The sequence below is a fragment of the Pelmatolapia mariae genome, linkage group LG9 (assembly GCF_036321145.2).
Source record: "Pelmatolapia mariae isolate MD_Pm_ZW linkage group LG9, Pm_UMD_F_2, whole genome shotgun sequence".
NCBI classification, from domain to species: Eukaryota; Metazoa; Chordata; class Actinopteri; order Cichliformes; family Cichlidae; genus Pelmatolapia; species Pelmatolapia mariae.
This window is the reverse complement of record NC_086235.1, coordinates 9,050,169-9,062,754: the sequence shown is the minus strand read 5'-3', so window position 1 is coordinate 9,062,754 and position 12,586 is coordinate 9,050,169.

Genomic DNA, 12,586 nt, shown 5'->3' with positions numbered 1-12,586 from the left:
TCATCCAAATTCGCCATGGCGCCACGGCCTCACCGTATCGCGAAAACTCAAAAGCTCCGCAATTTAACATTGCCCAGGTGTGTAGTTGACACTGACCAAATATGAAGCTTATACGACCAAATCCCAAGGAGGAGTTCGAAAAAGTTCGAGGCATGGAAATGGCAAAATTAGAGCCAAAATGTCACCTTCACGTCTAAATGGCGGACTTCCTGTTGGGTTTGCGTCAATGGGCCCACAGACTTTTTTGTTCGTCTTGGCAAGATACACATGTGTGCCAAATTTCATACATGTAGCTCAAACCATGTGTTCGTAGGGCTGCATTTAACAATGCATAGGTGGCGCTACAGAGCCAATGCCAAGTGCTCATGTGTAAAACCATTAAAATACAAAATTTTTCACCAGACCTGGCATGTGTGCAAAATTTCATGAGTTTTTGAGCATGTTTAGGCCCTCAAAAAGGCCCTTGTTTTGCCTGAATAATAATAATAATAATAATAATAATAATAATAATAATAATAATAATAATAATAATAATAATAAGAAACAGAGCAGATACAATAGGGCCTTCGCACTCTCGGTGCTCGGGCCCTAATAATAATAATAATTAAAGCTGCAAGCAGCGATATGAGGGCCCTCGCACCCCAGCACGTCGAGCCAAGCCCAACACCTAAAACCAAGCACGTCCGATCTGATGTCACATTGATCGAATTCATGCATTTAACCACCAGCTAAAATTTCATCTCATTCAACCATTATTTTAGTCGTCCCACTAGGTGACACTCTAACCATTACGGACAAATGGCATAACAAACATTTCCGAGCTCGAGTCTCATCACACTTGCAACCTTTGGGAGAGATTGGACATTGTGTTTTTGAGTGACAGCAGATTACTGCTTTTTGGCGAGTGATTGAAACTCCATGTACCGCCATGACCACCCCGTTTCCCTGAACGTAAAAAGCTTCGCAATTTAACATCACAAAGGTCTTTAGATTCCACAGACAGGAGATCGCGCCAATGTGATGAAATCCCTTGGAGGAGTTCGTCAAAGAACGGTGCCTGAAAAGAGGTGAAAATGTCCCCAAAATTACACATTCATTTAAAAATGGCTGACTTCCTGTTGGATTTGGGATATTGCTCCAAGAGACTTTTTTGTACATCTTGACATCTACCATAAGCTCACCAGGTTTCAGACTCATAGATAAAACACAGAGCAGGGGCTGTTGTTTTGAAATTTTGTAGGGGGCGCTCTGGAGCCATTTTGCACTATTCAAGGAAAGTGATCACAAAACAACAAAGCCCTCATCACATTGGAGGCGTGCGCCAAATTTTAAGACTTTTCACACTTTCCAAGCCCCTCAAAAGCCACTTCAATGGTCATGGTGAACTGGGTTGCCACCAGGGTGCGCCGTTCAGTTTAAAGTCACAATTTTCTCACTGAAGCATCACGAGGGACTGATGGTGATATTCACCGCTTTTCAGGTGGCCACGATGAACCTGTGACAATCAGTACAACAAAGATAAAGACATGACATTTTCTTTTGCCACTAGGTGGCGCTCCTCGTATTCCTGACAATGGGCACATCAATCTGTTCAGGGGGGGTCTGACATCATGCCTGTAAAGTCTGGTACGGATCAGATTGGTTTTCATTGAGTTATACTAATTTGTTTCTTTATGGCGAGGCATCAATGTTCGCCATGCTGCTGGGGTCACACCCTTTCGCGAAAACTCACAGTTATCACTGTAAGCCAAGACCAACTCCTTAAGGCTTTCCTGGAGAAATTTGAGGCTGCAAATGTCACTCATCACAATACTGTACACCAAAGTGTAAAACATGACATTTCCTGTTCCCACTAGGTGGCGCTGTCCCTGGTGTCAAATATGGCAGTTGAAATATGTTCAGGGGTGGAGCCTTATCATATGTGTGCTCTTTGGTCCACGTCGGACCATGTATGACAGAATGAGAGACAATAAGATTTTCATGGCGAGTCATCGAAATTCGCCGTGGCGCCACGGCCTCACCGTATCGCGAAAACTCAAAAGCTCCGCAATTTAACATGGCCCAGCTGTGTAGTTGACACTGACCAAATATGAAGCTTATACGACCAAATCCCAAGGAGGAGTTCGAAAAAGTTCGAGGCATGGAAATTGCAAAATTAGAGCCAAAATGTCACCTTCACTTGCAAATGGCGGACTTCCTGTTGGGTTTGCGTCAATGGTCCCACTGACTTTTTTGTTCGTCTTGGCATGATACACATGTGTGCCAAATTTCATACATGTAGCCCCTACGATGTGTTCGTAGGGCTGCATTTAACAAGGCATAGGTGGCGCTCTAGAGCCATTTCTCAGTGCTCATATGTAAAACCATTAAAATACAAAATTTTTCACCAGACCTGGCATGTGTGCAAAATTTCATGAGTTTTTGAGCATGTTTAGGCCCTCAAAAAGGACCTTGTTTTGCCTGAATAATAATAATAATAATAATAATAATAATAATAATAATAATAATAATAATAATAATAAGAAACAGAGCAGATACAATAGGGCCTTCGCACTCTCGGTGCTCGGGCCCTAATTAAAGCTGCAAGCAGCGATATGAGGGCCCTCGCACCCCAGCACGTCGAGTCACGCCCAACACCTACAACCAGCACGTCCGATCTGATGTCACATTGATGGAATTCATACGTAGAACCACCAGCTCAAATTTCATGTCATTCAATCATGATTATAATCGTCCCACTAGGTGGCGCTCTAACCATCACTGACAAATGGCATAACAAACATTTCCTAACTCGTGTCTCATGATAACTGCGACCTTTGGGAGAGATTTGACATTATATTTTGGAGTGACAGCAGATGACTACTTTTTGGCGAGTGATTAAAACTCCACGTGTCGCCATGACCACCCCGTTTCCCTGAACGTAAAAAGCTTCGCAATTTAACATCACAAAGGTCTTTAGATTCCACATACTGGAGATTGCGGCAATATGATGAAATCCCTTGGAGGAGTTCGTCAAAGAACGGTGCCTGAAAAGAGGTGAAAATGTCGCCAAAATTACACATTAATATCAAAATGGCTGACTTCCTGTTGGATTTGGAATAATGCTCCAAGAGACTTTTTTGTACATCTTGATATCTCCCATAACCTTTCCAAGTTTCAGACTCATACATAAAACACAGAGCAGGGGCTGTTGTTTTGAAATTTTGTAGGGGGCGCTATGGAGGCATTTTGCGCTATTCACAGAAAGTAATCACATAACAAGAAAGCCCTCATCACATTGGAGGTGTGCGCCAAATTTCAAGACTTCTTAAACTTTTCAAGCCCCTCAAAATCCGCTTCATCTTTAATGGTGAAGTGCGTTGCCACCAGGGTGCGCCGTTCAGTTTAAAGTCACAATTTTCTCACTGAAGCATCACGAGGGACTGATCGTGATATTCACCGCTTTTGAGGTGGCCACGAAGTACCTGTGAAAATCAGTACAACAAAATGTAAGACATGACATTTCCTGTTCCCACTAGGTGGCGCTCTACGTATTCCTGACAATGGGCACATCAATTTGTTCAGGACGGGTCTGACATCATCCCTGTAAAGTCTGGTACTGATCAGACTGGATTTCATTGAGTTATACTAATTTGTTTCTTCATGGCGAGACATCAAAGTTCGCCATGCTGCAGGGGTCACACCCTTCCGCGAAAACTCACAGTTTTCACTGTAACCCAAGACCAACTCCTTAAGGATTTCCTGGAGAAATTTGAGGATGCAGATGTCACCCATCACAATACTGTACACCAACGTGTAAAACATGACATTTCCTGTTGCCACTAGGTGGCGTTCTCCCTGGTGTCAAATATGGCAGTTGAAATATGTTCAGGGGTGGAGCCTTATCATATCTGTGCCCTTTGGTCCAGGTCAGACCATGTATGACAGAATGAGAGGCAATAAGATTTCGATGGCGAATCATCGAAATTCGCCGTGGCGCCACCGCTTCACCGTATCACGAAAACTCAAAAGCTCCGCAATTTAACATGGCCCAGGTGTGTAGTTGACACTGACCAAAGATGAAGCTTATACATCCAAATCCCAAGGAGGAGTTCGAAAAAGTTCGAGGCATGGAAATGGCAAAATTAGAGCCAAAATGTCACCTTCACGTCTAAATGGCGGACTTCCTGTTGGGTTTGCGTCAATGGGCCCACAGACTTTTTTGTTCGTCTTGGCAAGATACACATGTGTGCCAAATTTCATACATGTAGCTCAAACCATGTGTTCGTAGGGCTGCATTTAACAATGCATAGGTGGCGCTACAGAGCCAATGCCAAGTGCTCATGTGTAAAACCATTAAAATACAAAATTTTTCACCAGACCTGGCATGTGTGCAAAATTTCATGAGTTTTTGAGCATGTTTAGGCCCTCAAAAAGGCCCTTGTTTTGCCTGAATAATAATAATAATAATTAAAGCTGCAAGCAGCGATATGAGGGCCCTCGCACCCCAGCACGTCGAGCTACGCCCAACACCTACAGCCAGTGCGTCGGATCTGATGTCACATTGATGGAATTCATGCATTTAACCACCAGCTAACATTTTATGTAATTCAACCATTATTATAGTCGTCCCACTAGGTGGCGCTCTAACCATTACTGACAAATGGCATAACAAACATTTCCGAGGTCAAGTCTAATCACGCCTGCGACCTTTGGGAGAGATTGGACATTGTGTTTTTGAGTGACAGCAGATTACAGGTTTTTGGCGAGTGATTGAAACTCCACGTGCCGCCATGACCACCCCGTTTCCCTGAACGTAAAAAGCTTCGCAATTTAACATCACAAAGGTCTTTAGATTCCACACACTGGAGATTGGGTCAATATGATGAAATCCCTTGGAGGAGTTCGTCAAAGAATGAGGCTTGAAAAGAGGGGAAAATGTCGCAGAAATTACACATTAATTTCAAAATGGCTGACTTCCTGTTGGATTTGGGATATTGCTCCAAGAGACTTTTTTGTACATCTTGATATCTTCCATAAGCGTACCAGGTTTCAGACTCATACATAAAACACAGAGCAGGGGCTGTTGTTTTGAAATATTGTAGGGGGCGCTGTGGAGCCATTTTGGGCTATTCAATGAAAGTGATCACATAACCAGAAAGCCCTCTTCACATTGGAGGTGTGGCCCAAATTTGAAGACTTTTTAAACTGTCCAAGCCCTTCAATATCCGCTTCATCTTTCATGGTGAACTGCGTTGCCACCAGGGTGCGCTGTTCAGTTTAAAGTCACAATTTTCTCACTGAAGCATCACGAGGGACTGATCGTGATATTCACTGCTTTTGAGGTGGCCACGATAAACCTGTGAAAATCAGTACAACAAAATGAAAGACATGACATTTCTTGTTGCCACTAGGTGGCGCTCTATGTATTCCAGACAATGGGCGCATCAATCTGTTCAGGGCGGGTCTGACATCATGTCTGTAAAGTCTGGTACTGATCAGACTGGATTTCATTGAGTTATACTAATTTGTTTCTTCATGGCGAGACATCAATGTTCGCCATGCTGTAGGGGTCACACCCTCTGACGAAAACTCACAGTTTTCACTGTAAGCCAAGACCAACTCCTTAAGGCTTTCCTGGAGAAATTTGAGACTTCAGATGTCACCCATCACATTACTGTACCCCAAAGTGTAAAACATGACATTTCCTGTTCCCACTAGGTGGCGCTGTCCCTGTTGTTAAATATGGCAATTGAAATATGTTTAGGGGTGGAGCCTTATCATATGTGTGCTCTTTGGTCCAGGTCGGACCATGTATGACAGAATGAGAGGCAATAAGATTTTCATGGCGAGTCATCGAAATTCGCCATGGCGCCATGGCCTCACAGTATCACGAAAACTCAAAAGCTCCGCAATTTAACATGGCCCAGGTGTGTAGTGTACACTGACCAAATATGAAGCTTATACAACCAAATCCCAAGGAGGAGTTCGAAAAAGTTCGAGGCATGGAAATGGCAAAATTGGAGCCAAAATGTCACCTTCAATCCAAAATGGCGGACTTCCTGTTGGGTTTGCGTCAATGGTCCCAATGACTTTTTTGTTCGTCTTAGCATGATACACATGTGTGCCAGTTTTCATACATGTAGCTCAAACGATGTGTTCGTAGGGCTGCATTTAACAAGGCATAGGTGGCGCTCTAGAGCCATTTCCCAGTGCTCATATGTAAAACCATTAAAATACAAAATTTTTCACCAGACCTGGCATGTGTGCAAAATTTCATGAGTTTTTGAGCATGTTAAAGCCCTCAAAAAGGCCCTTGTTTTGCCTGAATAATAATAATAATAATAATAATAATAATAATAATAATAATAATAATAATAAAAATAATAATAATAATAAGAAACAGAGCAGATACAATAGGGCCTTCGCACTCTCGGTGCTCGGGCCCTAATAATAATAATAATAATAATAATAATAATAATAATAATAATAATAATAATAAGAAACAGAGCAGATACAATAGGGCCTTCGCACTCTCGGTGCTCGGGCCCTAATAATAATAATAAGAAGAAGAAACGGAGCAGATACAATAGGGCCTTCGCACTCTCGGTGCCAAAATTTAACATGGCCCAGCTGTGTAGTTGACACTGACCAAATATGAAGCTTATACGACCAAATCCCAAGGAGGAGTTCGAAAAAGTTCGAGGCATGGAAATGGCAAAATTAGAGCCAAAATGTCACCTTCAATCCAAAATGGCGGACTTCCTGTTGGGTTTGCGTCAATGGGCCCACAGGCTTTTTTGTTCGTCTTCGCATGATACACATGTGTGCCAAATTTCATACATGCAGCTCCAACGATGTGTTCGTAGGGCTGCATTTAACAACACCTAGGTGGCGCTACAGAGCCATTTCCAAGTGCTCATGTGTAAAACCATTAAAATACAAAATTTTTCACCAGACCTGGCATATGTGCAAAATTTCATGAGTTTTTGAGCATGTTTAGGCCCTCAAAAAGGCCCTTGTTTAGCCTGAATAATAATAATAAGAAGAAGAAGAAGAAGAAGAAGAAGAAACGGAGCAGATACAATAGGGCCTTCGCACTCTCGGTGCCAAAATTTAACATGGCCCAGCTGTGTAGTTGACACTGACCAAATATGAAGCTTATACGACCAAATCCCAAGGAGGAGTTCGAAAAAGTTCGAGGCATGGAAATGGCAAAATTAGAGCCAAAATGTCACCTTCAATCCAAAATGGCGGACTTCCTGTTGGGTTTGCGTCAATGGGCCCACAGGCTTTTTTGTTCGTCTTCGCATGATACACATGTGTGCCAAATTTCATACATGCAGCTCCAACGATGTGTTCGTAGGGCTGCATTTAACAACACCTAGGTGGCGCTACAGAGCCATTTCCAAGTGCTCATGTGTAAAACCATTAAAATACAAAATTTTTCACCAGACCTGGCATATATGCAAATTTTCATGAGTTTTTGAGCATGTTTAGGCCCTCAAAAAGGCCCTTGTTTTGCCTGAATAATAATAATAATAAGAAGAAGAAGAAGAAGAAGAAGAAGAAGAAACGGAGCAGATACAATAGGGCCTTCGCACTCTCGGTGCTCGGGCCCTAATAATAATGAACAGAGCAGATACAATAGGGCCTTCGCACTCTCAGTGCTCGGGCCCTAATAATAATAATAATTAAAGCTGCAAGCAGCGATACGAGGGACCTCGCACCCCCGGCGCATCGAGCCACACCCAACACCTACAACCAGCACATCCGATCTGATGTCACATTGATGGAATTCATGCATTTAACCACCAGCTAACATTTCATCTCATTCAATTATGATTATAGTCGTCCCACTAGGTGGCGCTCTAACCATTACTGACAAACGGCATAGCAAACATTTTCAAGCTCGAGTCTCATCATAACTGCGACCTTTAGGAGAGATTAGACATTGTGTTTTAGAGTGACAGCGGATTACTGCTTTTTGGCGAGTGATTGAAACTCCACGTGCCGCCATGACCACCCCTTTTCCCTGAACGTAAAAAGCTTCGCAATTTAACATCACAAAGGTCTTTAGATTCCACGCACTGGAGATCGCGGCAATATGATGAAATCCCTTGGAGGAGTTCGTCAAAGAACGGTGCCTTAAAAGAGGTGAAAATGTCGCCAAAATTACACATTCATTTTAAAATGGCTGACTTCCTGTTGGATTTGGGATATTGCTCCAAGAGACTTTTTTGTACATCTTGATATCTTCCATAAGCTTACCAGGTTTCAGACTCATAGATGAAACACAGAGCGAGGGCTGATGTTTTGAAATATTGTAGGGGGCGCTGTGGAGCCATTTTGGGCTATTCAATGAACATGATGAGAGAACCTGAAAGCCCTCATCACATTGGAGGTGTGCGCCAAATTTCAGGACTTTTTAAACTTTCCAAGCCCCTCAAAAGCCACTTCATTGTTCATGGTGAACTGCGTTGCCACCAGGGTGCGCCGTTCAGTTTAAAGTCACAATTTTCTCACTGAAGCATCAAGAGGGGCTGCTGGTGATATTCACCGCTTTTGAGGTAGCCACGATGAACCTGTGAAAATCAGTACAACAAAATGAAAGACGTGACATTTCCTGGTGCCACTAGGTGGCGGTCTACGTATTCCTGACAATGGGCACATCAATCTGTTCAGGGCGGGTCTGACATCATGCCTGTAAAGTCTGGTTCTGATCAGATTGGATTTCATTGAGTTACACTAATTTGTTTCTTCATGGCGAGACATCAATGTTCGCCATGCTGCTGGGGTTACCCCCTTTCGCGAAAACTCACAGTTTTCACTGTAACCCAAGACCAACTCCTTAAGGCTTTCCTGGAGAAATTTGAGGCTGCAGATGTCACCGATCACAATACTGTACCCCAAAGTGTAAAACATGACATTTCCTCTTCCCACTAGGTGGCGCTGTCCCTGAGGTCAAATGTGGCAGTTGAAATATGTTCAGGGGTGGAGCCTTATCACATGTGTGCTCTTTGGTCCACGTCGGACCATGTATGACAGAATGAGAGGCATTAAGATTTTCATGGCGAGTCATCGAAATTCGCCGTGGCGCCACGGCCTCACCGTATCGCGAAAACTCAAAAGCTCCGCAATTTAACATGACCCAGGTGTGTAGTTGACACTGACCAAATATGAAGCTTATACGACCAAATCCCAAGGAGGAGTTCGAAAAAGTTCGAGGCATGGAAATGGCAAAATTAGAGCCAAAATGTCACCTTCAATCCAAAATGGCAGACTTCCTGTTGGGTTTGCGTCAATGGGCCCACAGGCTTTTTTGTTCGTCTTCGCATGATACGCATGTGTGCCAAATTTCATACATGCAGCTCCAACGATGTGTTCGTAGGGCTGCATTTAACAACACATAGGTGGCGCTACAGAGCCATTTCCCAGTGCTCATGTGTAAAACCATTAAAATACAAAATTTTTCACCAGACCTGGCATGTGTGCAAAATTTCATGAGTTTTTGAGCATGTTTAGGCCCTCAAAAAGGCCCTTGTTTTGCCTGAATAATAATAATAATAATAATAATTAAAGCTGCAAGCAGCGATATGAGGGCCCTCGCACCCCAGCACGTCGAGCCAAGCCCAACACCTAAAACCAAGCACGTCCGATCTGATGTCACATTGATGGAATTCATGCATTTAACCACCAGCTAAAATTTCATCTCATTCAACCATTATTATAGTCGTCCCACTAGGTGGCACTCTAACCATTACGGACAAATGGCATAACAAACATTTCCGAGCTCGAGTCTCATCACACTTGCGACCTTTGGGAGAGATTGGACATTGTGTTTTTGACTGACAGCAGATTACTGCTTTTTGGCGAGTGATTGAAACTCCATGTACCGCCATGACCACCCCGTTTCCCTGAATGTAAAAAGCTTCGCAATTTAACATCACAAAGGTCTTTAGATTCCACAGACAGGAGATCGCGCCAATGTGATGAAATCCCTTGGAGGAGTTCGTCAAAGAACGGTGCCTGAAAAGAGGTGAAAATGTCCCCAAAATTACACATTCATTTAAAAATGGCTGACTTCCTGTTGGATTTGGGATATTGCTCCAAGAGACTTTTTTGTACATCTTGACATCTACCATAAGCTCACCAGGTTTCAGACTCATAGATAAAACACAGAGCAGGGGCTGTTGTTTTGAAATTTTGTAGGGGGCGCTCTGGAGCCATTTTGCACTATTCAAGGAAAGTGATCACAAAACAACAAAGCCCTCATCACATTGGAGGCGTGCGCCAAATTTTAAGACTTTTCACACTTTCCAAGCCCCTCAAAAGCCACTTCAATGGTCATGGTGAACTGGGTTACCACCAGGGTGCGCCGTTCAGTTTAAAGTCACAATTTTCTCACTGAAGCATCACGAGGGACTGATGGTGATATTCACCGCTTTTCAGGTGGCCACGATGAACCTGTGAAAATCAGTACAACAAAATGTAAGACATGACATTTTCTTTTGCCACTAGGTGGCGCTCCTCGTATTCCTGACAATGGGCACATCAATCTGTTCAGGGCAGGTTTGACATCATGCCTGTAAAGTCTAGTACGGATCAGATTGGATTTCATTGAGTTACACTAATTTGTTTCTTCATGGCGAGACATCAATGTTCGCCATGCTGCTGGGGTCACACCCTTTCGCGAAAACTCACACTTTTCACTATAACCCAAGACCAACTCCTTAAGGCTTTCCTGGAGGAATTTGAGGCTGCAAATGTCACCCATAACAATACTGTACACCAAAGTGTAAAACATGACATTTCCTGTTCCCACTAGGTGGCGCTCTCCCTGGTGTCAAATATGGCAGTTGAAATATGTTCAGGGGTGGAGCCCTATCATATGTGTGCTCTTTGGTCCACGTCGGACCATGTATGACAAAATGAGAGACAATAAGATTTTCATGGCGAGTCATCAAAATTCGCCGTGGCGCCACGGCCTCACCGTATCGCGAAAACTCAAAAGCTCCGCAATTTAACATCGCCCAGGTGTGTAGTTGACACTGACCAAAGATGAAGCTTATACATCCAAATCCCAAGGAGGAGTTCGAAAAAGTTCGAGGCATGGAAATGGCAAAATAAGACCCAAAATGTCACGTTCACCTCTAAATTGCGGACTTCCTGTTGGGTTTGCGTCAATGGGCCCACTGACTTTTTTGTTCGTCTTGGCATGATACACATGTGTGCCAAATTTCATACATGTAGCTCAAACGATGTGTTCCTAGGGCTGCATTTAACAAGGCATAGGTGGCGCTACAGAGCCATTTCTCAGTGCTCATGTGTAAAACCATTAAAATACAAAATTTTTCACCAGACCTGGCATGTGTGCAAAATTTCATGAGTTTTTGAGCATGTTTAGGCCCTCAAAAAGGCCCTTGTTTTGCCTGAATAATAATAATAATAATAATAATAATAATAATAATAATAATAAGAAACGGAGCAGATACAATAGGGCCTTCGCACTCTCGGTGCTCGGGCCCTAATAATAATAATAATAATAATAAGAAGAAGAAACGGAGCAGATACAATAGGGCCTTCGCACTCTCGGTGCTCGGGCCCTAATAAGAAACGGAGCAGATACAATAGGGCCTTCGCACTCTCGGTGCTCGGGCCCTAATAATAAGAAACGGAGCAGATACAATAGGGCCTTCGCACTCTCGGTGCTCGGGCCCTAATAAACAAAGCAGCAGTGTTGGGGAGTAACGGAATACATGTTACATATTACGTATTTAGATGTTACGTATTTAGAATACAAAATATGAGTAACTGTATTCCGTTACAGTTACCGTTTAAAAAGGTGGTATTCAGAATACAGTTACTTTGTTGAAATAAATGGATTACTTTCCTGTTTCATATTGTGGCGGGTCAGGACTGTTTGGGTTTGTTTGACAGCTACGCTCTGTTGTTCCAGGCGGCAGCGTTACGGTTGCCATGGTTACAGGGTGACGCTCTCTCTCTCTCTGCGTGTTTCCTGGGTGAGAGAGCGCTTTTTTGTTGTTGTTGTTGTTGTGCTAAGCTAAAAGGCAGAATGCTACAGGCATGGCCCTAAAGAATGTAGCCTCATGGGCAGTGTAGTCCGTGGTGCAGCGAGAATGGACTACCATACACGTTATGTGTCTGTGAGCGAGGAAGGGAGAGAAAGGAAAAGTCTGAGCTGTCACGGAGCAAAAACGGGAGCTGGAAGCATGTAAATATAATAATAACCACTGCAGCCAAGAAGAGTGCCTGACGAGCCCATTTGTAAGTAAGCTATTAAGACTCAACTGTACACTGTGTTCGTGTTTTCCTCCGGAAAAAATAAGTTCCGTTGGAGCAGCCTTTCAACGCCTCTCTCTGTCTCTCGCTAGCAAAGTTGACCCAGACAACAAAGTAAAGCTAGTTTTCAGCTACGAGCCCGACACGAACCCGACGTATTAGCCAGCGGTCCCTTTACTATGGTTCGGAGCCGCGGACCTTCTGTAACAGTAATAAATCACATTCACGTAGTTGTAAACAGCATGATAATATATTAAGTAATCCAAAGTATTCAGAATACGTTACCCTCATTGAGTAACATAAC